The sequence below is a fragment of the Macrobrachium rosenbergii genome, chromosome 26 (genome assembly GCF_040412425.1).
Source record: "Macrobrachium rosenbergii isolate ZJJX-2024 chromosome 26, ASM4041242v1, whole genome shotgun sequence".
NCBI lineage: Eukaryota > Metazoa > Arthropoda > Malacostraca > Decapoda > Palaemonidae > Macrobrachium > Macrobrachium rosenbergii.
In genome coordinates this window covers 13,548,769-13,561,005 of record NC_089766.1, presented here as the reverse complement: position 1 = coordinate 13,561,005, position 12,237 = coordinate 13,548,769, and the positions used below count along the sequence as shown (strand labels likewise).

Genomic DNA, 12,237 nt, shown 5'->3' with positions numbered 1-12,237 from the left:
ACTGTAATCGGTAGAACTAAGTTATAGGTACACGGAGGGTATTTAGCGAGAAATGGCAGTTTCTTATAGTATTTTGGTTGCTTATTAACAATTTAACGTTAATTTTTGGCGGTCGGCTGTAATTAACTTACAATTTACCTTTGAACTCTACCCTACGGTAAGGGGGACCCCGATGGGAATCCGGGGTTTCCATACGCGATCTTCACGAGACAGAGCACCGGGACATCTGTTTCGAACGGTTCATATCCCGTCTGGCAAGGGCAATATCTTGTTAACGTATCGGTAAGTCTCCCCCCCGGGCCAGTACTAAACACGGCGAAGGGACATTCCATTTGGCCGACAACAAACAAATGCACCGCCAGTGTCAGAAGCCTAAAAGTGTAGAAAAACCCAGTTTCCAAGGTACTGCATTTGCCGGACGGGATATGAACCGTTCGAAACAGACGAAGCCATGCTCTGTCTTGTGAAGATTGCGTTAGGAAACCCCTTGTTGGGTGGACTTCAGGGGACAATTACAGGTTAATTACAGCCGACCGCCAAAAAATAACGTTGAATTGTAAATAAGCAACCAAAATACTATAAGAAACTGCCATTTCTCGCTAAATACCCGCGGTGTCTCTATTACTTAAAAATACCCTGTAATCTATCCAAAGAACCTAAAAATACCAACCTAACATAACCTAGGAGTGTTTATTGGTTACAATTTTGCCGTATTAGGTATGGACGGGAGTGGGAGACCAGTATTGTCTTACCTTATAACTTATAGGTCGTAATTTGATCAATTACTTTTCTTTGTTATTATGCATTTGCGAAGGTCATGTATTGAGAAGAAATGTTTCGTTTTGATGAGTTTTATCGAAGAAAAATATAAGTTATAATGTAGGAGGTGACGGGAGTCTTCCGAAAAATCACCGTCAGGGCTACCGTGGGCCTAGAGATGAAAATTATAAATTGAAACAAAATTAGGGCCAGGACCACTGTAGGCCTAGTGAAAATTATAAACCGAAACAAACATAAGCGAAACTACCAACTACCCCACAGAAGAGAGGACTGTGGGACTCGACGTTTGACGGTCACAGGCCTATTCTTCTGCCATGCTTACCAGTCTAGGCCTACAGTAGCCCTGACCCGCTTAATCTGCATTCGCTCCCACAAGAAAATGTAAAACGATTCTACACTGCGTGCGACGAGACAACGAAGACCGGTCCTACGCCACGGGCAAAAACGGTTGGCGTTCCCTGTTAGGCCTAGATAAGGCGAAGGCGGAAGTCACCAAGCGCAAAGGCCTATTAAATCCCTTATACTGAAGTTAGTTTATAAGTAATTGAGGTTCTAAGCATTTGAGAAGTTTGAAAATGGGCATCTACTTACATTATGGTGATCCAAACAAACAGACACCCGGCTGGATTTACATAATAAGGGAAAACGGCAACAGACACCAGCCTTTGTTTTGAGTCTGTCGGCAGCTTTAGCGCGAGAAACACATGGCGGGGCAGCTGGATTCAACGTTTTCGAAATCGTCGGTTTACTTTCGATCAAGATGCAAACTATTTCTTCATTAATAAGCCTGAACGTTAAATATGTACTTATATAAACGTACCCCCTTTATAATTTCTTAAATAAATCATAAAAATGCCGATTTATGTCGATAATATATCATAAAAGCGAACGAAAGACTAACTTTTGTCAAGTGGCCTACGCGGAATCGAACACAAACGAACGGCTGGCTTCGAAGTGATTTCAATAATTGTATTTTATCTCACTTTAGGAAAATAAAATAGGTACCTGGCTATGCGAGTTCAAATAAAATGCATTTTAATAAGTTCTTGCATGTAAATTACATGAGTACGATAGTATTCGAAATAGCCTGAAATATTGCTTTGAGTGAGGCTATCAGGGGCAGATGAAAAGAACAGCCGATGCGAGTTGGCTGGATGGCGGGAAATTTCAGCTAATGCTTGGCAATGGTATTGCACTATTCTTTTCAGAATACTTTGCATATTTAAATAAATTTCCTTCAGCTTACAAATCGTTACGTTAACTCAGTATTGGGCAATTTCTGGAGTCTTTTATAGAACCACATGTCACCATAACATATACAGGGAAACACACTTTTAAATAAAGTTTACCTACATCCGAGTGAAATAAGTATAAATATGCTAGCACATTCATCTCTTAAATATCGAAGAAGCTCGTAACAATGAAAACATCCCAAGATCAATCAAACCCAGTAATTGCGAAAATGCATATGAATTAGAATAAGAAAACGTAAATTCTGCGAGCGTTTTAGAAGTCAGACATTTCTTTTATGTGGCACATCAGCTGAGTTGGACTACAATATAGTCTTGTCTTGGCTCTGACTGTTGCCTAGTACTAGTAGAGCATAGCAAGCGCTATCTATCGTCATTTTAAGAAAACAATGATCTTCGTCTCTCACTCCGGACACTATTTTCAAAAAGCAGTACATAGTTGACACTTGCAGGCGTTTCAGTCCCATCTAAACACAAGTTTCAAATTTGACAATCAAAATTCCTTCTTAATATTCATCAAGCGAGTTCAGAAATTTATATATTTCCGCTGTTGGTTATAAACAACATTTTAGAGCAGAAACAAGCATCTTTGATTTTAACAATATATAATTAATATTTATCTTTTAAATTTGTTTTTTCCCAAATTTACGACCATGTACAGGAAGCTATATAAGGAGTGGCCATCATCTCTTTCATAAAGCTCTCGTTTAATGGCTACACCAAACCATTCTTTTCTATTCCTTTGACCTCACCCACTGTCATCAAGATCTATACATAAATCTACAGTCATTTTTAGAGACCCTCCTATTGGCCCAGGGCGGGTAGGCGCATCATACATTTTTTTTAACTTCGTCACCAGTACCGGGTGTTTATGCTCCCACCAGCAAGTGCATTTGCCATGGTATACGTGAGAAATTCCTCTCACAACAATTGTTCTGGTGTTTTTGTGTATTTACTTGTTTCCATGCTATCTATCTCTTACTGTAGAGTTATGTACCGCCTGTCTCATAAGAAATTATTGGTCTGATTTTTCGTTGTGAACTGCTGTCCGTCAAGTAGTCGATGCAGACAAGACCTACATGTTACTGTATTTGTATCTGTATTCATGTGAAATACAAATGTATTCGCATGCTTAGTATTTTGTAGAAATATGTAAGTCTCTAGTGCATGTTATAATAAGGGTGAAAGAACCACATCGCACATCCATTCAAGGAATGACACTATTACATCATTTTGCCTGATTTTTACTATGATTCTAGTATAAGTCTAGAGTACTGTTTTGGTTACAATTCCTTTTTATATATGAAATAAATCTTAGTGATGTATTGCGCATATCCATATCACGTGTGGTACTATAAAAAGTTGGTGTCATTAGATCTTGTTTGTATCTCTCGCCAGAGCAGCCATCAGGAGAGGTCAAGAGCCCGGGAGAGGGGAAAAGAAGGGCAGCTGTTCGCCCTCTGATCGCCCCTCTGTGGGCGTGTATGAGTATGTACGGGCGCGACAACGCCCAAAATTGTATTGCCACACACCACCAACTAATTCACTACTTTTAACAAATATGTTGAAATTCCACAATATTATATTTGGAATTTATTTTTCATAACGAACCTGAGAATTATCTTAAAAGTTTTTAAATGTTCATGTAAACTTTGCAAGATAGTTCTATATTCGTGGTAATTGTATAACTTGATATCTATTGCCGTGTAGTGGTGTGTGTGTGTGTGTGTGTGTGTGTGTGTATGTGTGTGTGGATTTAGAAAGGGTAATTGCCCTTATCCTTTGAACTTTGTTGTAACTTGGTTCCTTTGAGTTATAAATCCCTTTGAATAATTCATTTCATTGGTCTCTTATATAACTACTCTTTGATAAGTTTAACCTTTAGTTATTAAATTAATTTTAACTTTAAATTTAAACAAGTGCATTTCAGTATCCTTCCATTTTATTTCATATTCCCGCTTTTCATTTTTTTGAATGGTGAATATAATTTGATCTGATAAACGAGTATTGTGTTCATACTTTAAGGTTGCGAAAGTATCTTATAGAAACGAAGTAACAGATAAATTTAGCTGTTCTCTCACTCTTTAAGATCTGAAAATCAACCCTTGAGTACTCGCAAGATTTTGAGAGAGAGAGAGAGAGAGAGAGAGAGAGAGAGAGAGAGAGAGAGAGAGAGAGAGAGAGAGAGAGAGAGAGAGAGAGAGAGAGAGAGAGAGAGAGAGCTGTACCTCTCCTCGTATCTCATAGCCACTTATGATCTGAGTTTATAGGGACTGCTCAGTAAGTGAAATTACGTAACTCTGGTACTATTCATTGGCTTAGGAGGTATCCCCCCGTAATTTAGAAACCGCAAAGAGAGCGTGGTGTTGTTACGTAAGACTTTTAGCGGATTTTTGACCAAATAACAACATTAAGCATACAGGCCACTTTGTCCACACAATCACTTTTTCGCCACAGTATATAACTCAAAAGGTCTCGTGAATATTTCAGTTATATTATCTTAAGCTGCTCGGTCTCCCCCCAATTCACCTTAAGGCGCTCAGGAGAACGTTAGCCTGGTAGCCAGATTCCGCTATCCCCACCAAAGACTCCCCTGCAGCAGTAATAACTGACCGTGATACAGAACCAATGACTTCATTACCAGGGGTGAGGAGCGAAATCCTGATATCCGAGTAGAATTCCAAGACATTATAACCTCCAACCACTATAGCCTGCCATTGAAATGTATGTCAAATTATTATATTTTTAATTTTATTCCAGCTTTCGTAAGCAGTTTTTGAACCTCATTTGCAATGTGGCTGTATCAAGTATCAGACTGGCTGCATATTTCCCAGCTTTGCGTCTGGCAGATTCTTGACGGACAGGGTGTGGGAAATTTGTATCACTCAGTGGGAAGATTGCAAGAACGTACACTATAAATTAAAAGGGTAATTCCTTCCACTGAGTGTTCTCCAGTAAATAAGGTTAATAGTAAAGAACGGGCTGTTAAGCACACAATTCTTCTTTGTACATAACGCGTTTTTAGACTTGTGCCATAAAGTTCAAAGGATCAATAAATTGCTTTGTAAATCTAAGTGAATAAATTAAGGTAAAAGTAAATTTCAGGTAAGTTCAATTTGCCTAAAAGGGACGCAGATTAAATTAAACTAAGGCATAAGAACTCCAGGCAAGTTCAGATAGGCCAAGGAGTTCAAGTAATTTCGACCACGTTAAAGTCATGTTAAGGTAATTTGGTAAAATTTTATAAGTAGCCAAAAAGACTCCTGCCAGCCATTATTGCATGAAAAACAGTTTTGGGTTTTTCATGCAAAAATAGCTAGGAAATGATTGGGCGCTCAAAGAACCTAAAGATATCAACCTAACGTAACCTAGACCCCTGGCTAGGTGTTTACTGATTACAATTTTGCCGTATTAGCTATGGTGGGCGGGGGGGAACCGTCGGTGTTATCTTACCTAATAAGTTGTAACTGGTTTAATTTTTTTATTTATCATTTGCGCTAGTGTTTATGGAGTTCAATATAACGGGAATGAAGAGCTCTTTTCAAAAATGTAGGTTACACTTTCATATGTATTGACAACTTACACAATAATACCGGCAAATTGAGTACCAAAATTAATGGTAAATATGCAGGCGGGCCTAATTTTGACTAAATATTCTACGACGCCCAACTAATTATGTAAATCTGTGTAGAATTGTTCAATCCAAGCCTATGCATTGTTAATTATCTTAAGCTCCAATGTTATAACAGTCTAATTAAGTAAACACCTCTAGAAGTTAATAAAGTAAGGGAAACAGTTACTTACGTCTTTAAAACAAGTGAGTAAAACGCTAATTGACGAAACTGCTTCCTATCGAACGACTGTAAACCCAATGACCGAGACATTGGTGACCCAGCCTAATCTTGGAATTTTATATCAACCTGCATTAAAGTTAATTTACTCCTAAACTGAAACAAATCCTATCAGTTAGGTTAGTAGAACCAATGACCTCTTGTTCCCGGAAATACATTGATAAAATTCATACCACTTACTAACATGTGTTCCAACGACAATTGGGAACAGACGGTCACTTCAGTCCTTTGGTTATATCCCGACAGGTATTTGAAAAAGATATGGGGGTTAGGCCAGGTAAAAACAAGTAAAAGGAGGGCACACGAACCAAATCTCTGGCGCGTTATCAATTCTATAACACCACACTAAACAAATTGTACTTTGAAGAAGTTAACTCGAGTATGTATTCCACTACCATGCTGTCTGAATTTAGAGTACTGTACCCGCCAAAAAATCCTGTCGGCATAGACAAGCAAAACAAGTAAAAAATGCGCCAAAGTTTCTTGGGCGAAATCGAATTTTCTTTAGAGCCACTACAGCGTATAATCAAGGCCACCGAAAACAGACCTATCTTTCGGTGGTCTCGGTCAGGATTAATAGAGCACAGGCCTACAGGGTTAGACCATCCCGGCGTTACTGCGCGTGTTTGTGACGTCACTGGTAGGCGCCCATGAAAGAAAACAAGGACATGGAGGGTCACTGTGGGAAATGTTTGCCCACACATTCTTTCTCTCTTTCACAACCTTAGGTGAGGGAGGTCCCCATTAATCTCCAGGTACTGCTGAATTAAAGGACTAAATAACCGCCCATGTCTTTTTTTGCCATATATTTAATGCAATATATATGTATGTATGTATATATATATATATATATATATATATATATATATATATATATATATATATATATATATATATATATATATATTCAGAAAACTACAAACGTCCTTTAATATCCAATTCACTCTACCTCGGAAGTAATATATTTTCATATATGTTACCGAAGGGAATTTTAATTGATAATAAGTCCACCGTCCCGTGGGGTGAAACCAGCGACGGACGAGGAATCAGGACTACAGTGACACACTAACCATTCCGCCACAAGAGAGGGTATAAGTGAATACCATCTCCCATCAACCCACCCGTCGAACTCAGGTGTTTTGCGTTTTGGAGACGATATCCACCCACTCTGCCATGTTGACCGTGTAGTGCGTTTTGTCGCACGTAGCCATATTATGACTATTTATCACATCACCGTGATTCATTTACAATCAGAAAGCTACAAACGTCCTTTAATATCCAATTCACTTACCTCAGAAGTAATATATTTTCATATATGTTACCAAGAAGGAATTTTTAATTGATAATAAGTCCACCGTCCCGTGGGGTCGAACCAGCGACGGACGAGAATCAGGACTACAGTGACACACTAACCATTCGGCCACAAGAGAGGGTATAAGTGGGCCATCTCCCATCAACCCACCCGTCGAACTCAGGGTGTTTTGCGTTTGGAGACGATATCCACCCACCTCTGCCATGTTGACCGTCTTAGTGCGTTTGTCGACGTAGCCATATTATGACTATTTATCACATCACCGTGATTCATATACAATCAGAAAGCTACAAACGTCCTTAATATCCAATTCACTCTACCTCGGAAAGTAATATATTTTCATATATGTTACCGAAGGGAATTTTAATTGATAATAAGTCCACCGTCCCGTGGGGTCGAACCAGCGACGGACGAGGAATCAGGACTACAGTGACACACTAACCATTTCGGCCACAAGAGAGGTATAAGTGAATACCATCTCCCATCATCTCACCCGTCGAACTCAGGTGTTTTTGCGTTTTGAGACGATATCCACCACCTCTGCCATGTTGACCGTGTAGTGCGTTTGTCGCGTATACATATTATGACTATTTATCACATCACCGTGATTCATATACAATCGAAAGCTACAAACGTCCTTTAATATCCAATTCACTCTACCTCGGAAGTAATATATTTTCATATATGTTGCGAAGGAATTTTAATTGATAATAAGTCCACCGTCCGTGGTCAGAACCAGCGACGGACGAGGAATCAGGACTTCAGTGACACACTAACCATTCGGCCACAAGAGGGTATAAGTGAATACCATCTCCCATCATCCCACCGTCGAACTCAGGTGTTTTATGTTTGGAGGCGATATCCACCCCACCTCTGCCATGTTGACCGTGTGGTGCGTTTGTGCACGTAGCCATAATATGACTATTTATCACATCACCGTGATTCATATACAATCAGAAAGCTACAAACGTCCTTTAATATCCAATTCACTCTACCTCGGAAGTAATATATTTTCATATATGTTACCGAAGGAATTTTAATTGATAATAAGTCACCGTCCCGTGAGGTCCGAACAGCGACGGACGAGGAATCAGGACTACAGTGACACACTAACCATTCGGCCACAAGAGAGGGTATAAGTGAATACCATCTCCATCAACCCACCCGTCGAACTCGGTGTTTTTGCGTTTCGATATCCACCCACCTCTGCCATGTTGGCACGGTGCGAGCGAACTATGACTATTTATCACATCACCGTGATTCACAGGAAAGCTCTCGGCCACAAGGAGTAATATATTTTGATATAACGACGAAGTAGCCGATTGATATATGAATCACGGTGATGCAATAAATAGTCACGGACGAGGAATCAGGACAAAATGCACACACGGTCAACATGGCAGAGAGTATGGTGAATATCATCTCCAAATCAAAACACCTGAGTTCGACTGGGTGTTTTGATGGGAGATGGTATTCACTTATACCTCTCTTGTGGCCGAATGGTTAGTGTGTCACCAGTCCTGATTCCTCGTCGTCGCTGGTTCGACCCCACGGGACGGTGGACTTATTATCAATTAAAAATCCCCTTCGTAACATATATGAAAATATATTATTTCTGAGGTAGAGTGAATTGATATTAAAGGACGTTTGTAGCTTTCGATTGTATATGAATCACGGTGATGTGATAAATAGTCATAATATGGCTACGTGCGACAAACGCGACTACACGGTCAACATGGCAGAGGTGGGTGGATATCGTCTCCAAACGCAAAACACCTGAGTTCGACGGGTGGTTGATGGAGATGTTATTCACTTATACCCTCTCTTGTGGCCGAATGGTTAGTGTGTCACTGTAGTCCTGATTCCTCGTCCGTCGCTGGTTGACCTCACGGGGACGGTGGACTTATTATCAATTAAAAATTCCCTTCGTAACATATATGAAAATATATTACGAGGTAGAGTGAATTGATATTAAAGGACGTTTGTAGCTTGATTGTATATGAATCACGGTGATGTGATAAATAGTCATAATATGGCTACGTGCGACAAAACGCACTTTACACGGTCAACATGGCAGAGGTGGGTGGATATCGTCTCCAAACGCAAAACACCTGAGTTCGACGGGTGAGGTTGATGGGAGATGTTATTCACTTATACCTCTCTTGTGGCCGAATGGTTAGTGTGTCACTGTAGTCCTGATTCCTCGTCCCGTCGCTGGTTCGACCTTCACGGGACGGTGGACTTATTATCAATTAAAAATTCCCTTCGGTAACATATATGAAAAAATATATTATTTCCGGAGGTAGAGTGAATTGGATATTAAAGGACGTTTGTAGCTTTTCTGATTGTATATGAATCACGGTGATGTGATAAATAGTCATAATATGGCTACGCGCGACAAACGCACTACACGGTCAACATGGCAGAGGGGGTGGATATCGTCTCCAAACGCAAAACACCTGAGTTCGACGGGTGGGTTGATGGGAGATGCTATTCACTTATACCCTCTTGTGGCCGAATGGTTAGTGTGTCACTGTAGTCCTGATTCCTCGTCCGTCGCTGGTTCGAGCCCACGGACGGTGGACTTATTATCAATTAAAATTCTCTTCGTAACATATATGAAAATATATTACTTCCGGTAGGAGCGGAATTGATATTATGACGTTTGTAGCTTTCTGATTGTATATGAATCACGGTGATGTGATAAATAGTCATAATATGGCTACGCATACAAACGCACTACACGGTCAACATGGCAGAGGTGGGTGGATACCGTCAAAACGCGAAAACACCTGAGTTCGACGGGTGGGGTTGATGGGAGATGGTATTCACTTATACCTCTTGTACGAATGGTTAGTGTGTCACTGTAGTTCTGATTCCTCGTCCGTCAGCTGGTCTGACCCCTACCGGACGGTGGATCATTATCAATTAAAATTCCTTCTGCAACATATATGAAAATATATTACTCCGGAGAGAGTGAATTGATATTAAAGGACGTTTGTAGCTTTCGATTGTATATGAATCACATTGATGTGATAAATAGTCATATATATATATATATATATATATATATATATATATATATATATATATATATGCATATATATATATGTAATATATATATATATATATATATATATATATGTATATATATATATATATACATATATATATATATATGCTAAAAATCACAGTAGATGCACGTGACTTCAGTGTATAGCGAATCCCACAGAAAATGACAGGCAGAAGTTCAGTACCAAGCGCTTTCATGTTTATTAACGCATCGTCGGGGCGCGAATGAGACAGATATAAAGAAGGTTATAAAGTAAACAAAATGAACAAGAATACCAGATGGTCAGTTGTCAAAGTAATAAACCGAAAGTTAATCCAGGATAATCCGGGATCGAGCTGTCACAAACTGAACCTAAGACCAAACAACAAGAAATACTAAAGTTTAGGGCTTACAAAAATCCAGAAAACATGTATAACCTTGAATACCAGATGGTTAATTGCCAAGGGATAGAAAACAAACGGTTAATCCACGACAAATCCGGATCACGCAGTCACAAACTAATCCAAATGTATTCTTAACCATAAGGCAAACGGAATCTTACCCATTCACATTACAGAAACATGTATAAAAATGAATATTAATTTTGCATATATTTATCAACATCTTTTTTAATTATGAAGGCATCAAGTTTAAATAAACCAAGACTTAAATTTAGAACACTTTCATTATTTGACTTAATAAAACAAGATTCGATGATATTCCTTTTAACTGTGCCATTGCTCGGGACTAAAGGTCTTGCTTTACCCTAGTTAATAGGATGGTCTAAATCTCTCATATGTACGAATAATGCATTCGATATTTGGCCAGTTCCCACAGAATATTGGTGTTGTTTGATTCGTTGTGAAAGTGATTTTCCAGTTTGCCCATAATATATTTTATCACATTTTTTACAAGGAATTTCATTGATGCAGCCAGAAACATCTTTAGGAGAATTTTTTATCACTAAACTCTTAACATTAAAATTACTGAAAACAACATTTATGTTGAAAAGCTTTAAAATTCTAGGAATTTTTTTTAATGACAGTCTTAACTATCACCAGCAACCCGCATCATTCAACATAAAAAAGGATGAGAAAATTCTGTTTAAATTTTATGCTTTATAATGAAAGTACACAAAGAAACGAGAAAGGAGGTAAAATTTTTTAAAGCTTCGTTATGAAAGTGGCTATTTTATTATTTTTATTTTCTTTTGACTTCTCTCAGAGATGTTTCAGTTTAGAACTGGTCGGGTCGTCGAGATTAAAAGGACTGACCTCCTTAATCCGTGTTAAGAGAGCTTCCTTGTTCTTCACTCTGGTAAAGTCAAATACTGACTGATGATCTGTTAATCCTGGTCTCGGTATTATGCTGTATGAGCCACGGCCCATGAAACTTTAACCACGGCCCGGTGATGACATATCCTATATCGTTGCCAGAAGCACGACAATGGCTTATTTTAACCTTAATATAATAAAAACTACTGAGGCTGGAGGGCTGCAGTATGTTTGATGATTGGAGGGTGGGTGATCAACATACCAATTTGCAGCCTTAGTAGTTTTTAAGATCTTTTACAGGAAACTAAAAAATGTTGCCAGGTAAACAGTTCTTTATCACTCACTAAATTAATTTCTTTACTGATTTGAAAAAAAAAAACATTTAAATCTCTCTATTTATTATTAATCTAACAGTATTGGTTAAAGTAATCAAATTTTACATGCTAAGTAAAAATAATCATCAAAGTATATAAAATGCGTAAGAATTCTGCTAGGCTCACTAAAGAGAACTTTGTTAAAGTTAGAAAGTTAATATTATGCACAACTAAATTTACAACACGGGGCTGGGGGTTTTATGATCGGCCAAGGAGGTTACTTCCTTCGGATCGGCCAGTGAGTTGGAGCAAATTTGCCTGATATATTTTTACCCTTCGAAGATTGACTAATTACCTGCAGAAGTGAGTTATCACATTTAAATCTGTATAAATGTATTTCATAA

At 38.7% G+C, this 12,237-nt stretch overlaps 1 protein-coding gene across 3 annotated transcripts in view; it reads right to left on the bottom strand.

Moving 5' to 3' along the window:
- LOC136853066 (uncharacterized) overlaps positions 1-1,507 on the bottom strand; it is a 119,768-nt gene extending 118,261 nt beyond the window's left edge. For all 3 annotated transcript variants that reach the window (XR_010857309.1, XM_067128308.1, XM_067128309.1), the window contains exon 1: positions 1,372-1,507. The gene's annotated coding sequence lies outside the window, so the exon portion shown is untranslated. The remainder of the gene's footprint in view (positions 1-1,371) is intronic.
- Between the last annotated feature and the right edge of the window lie 10,730 nt (positions 1,508-12,237).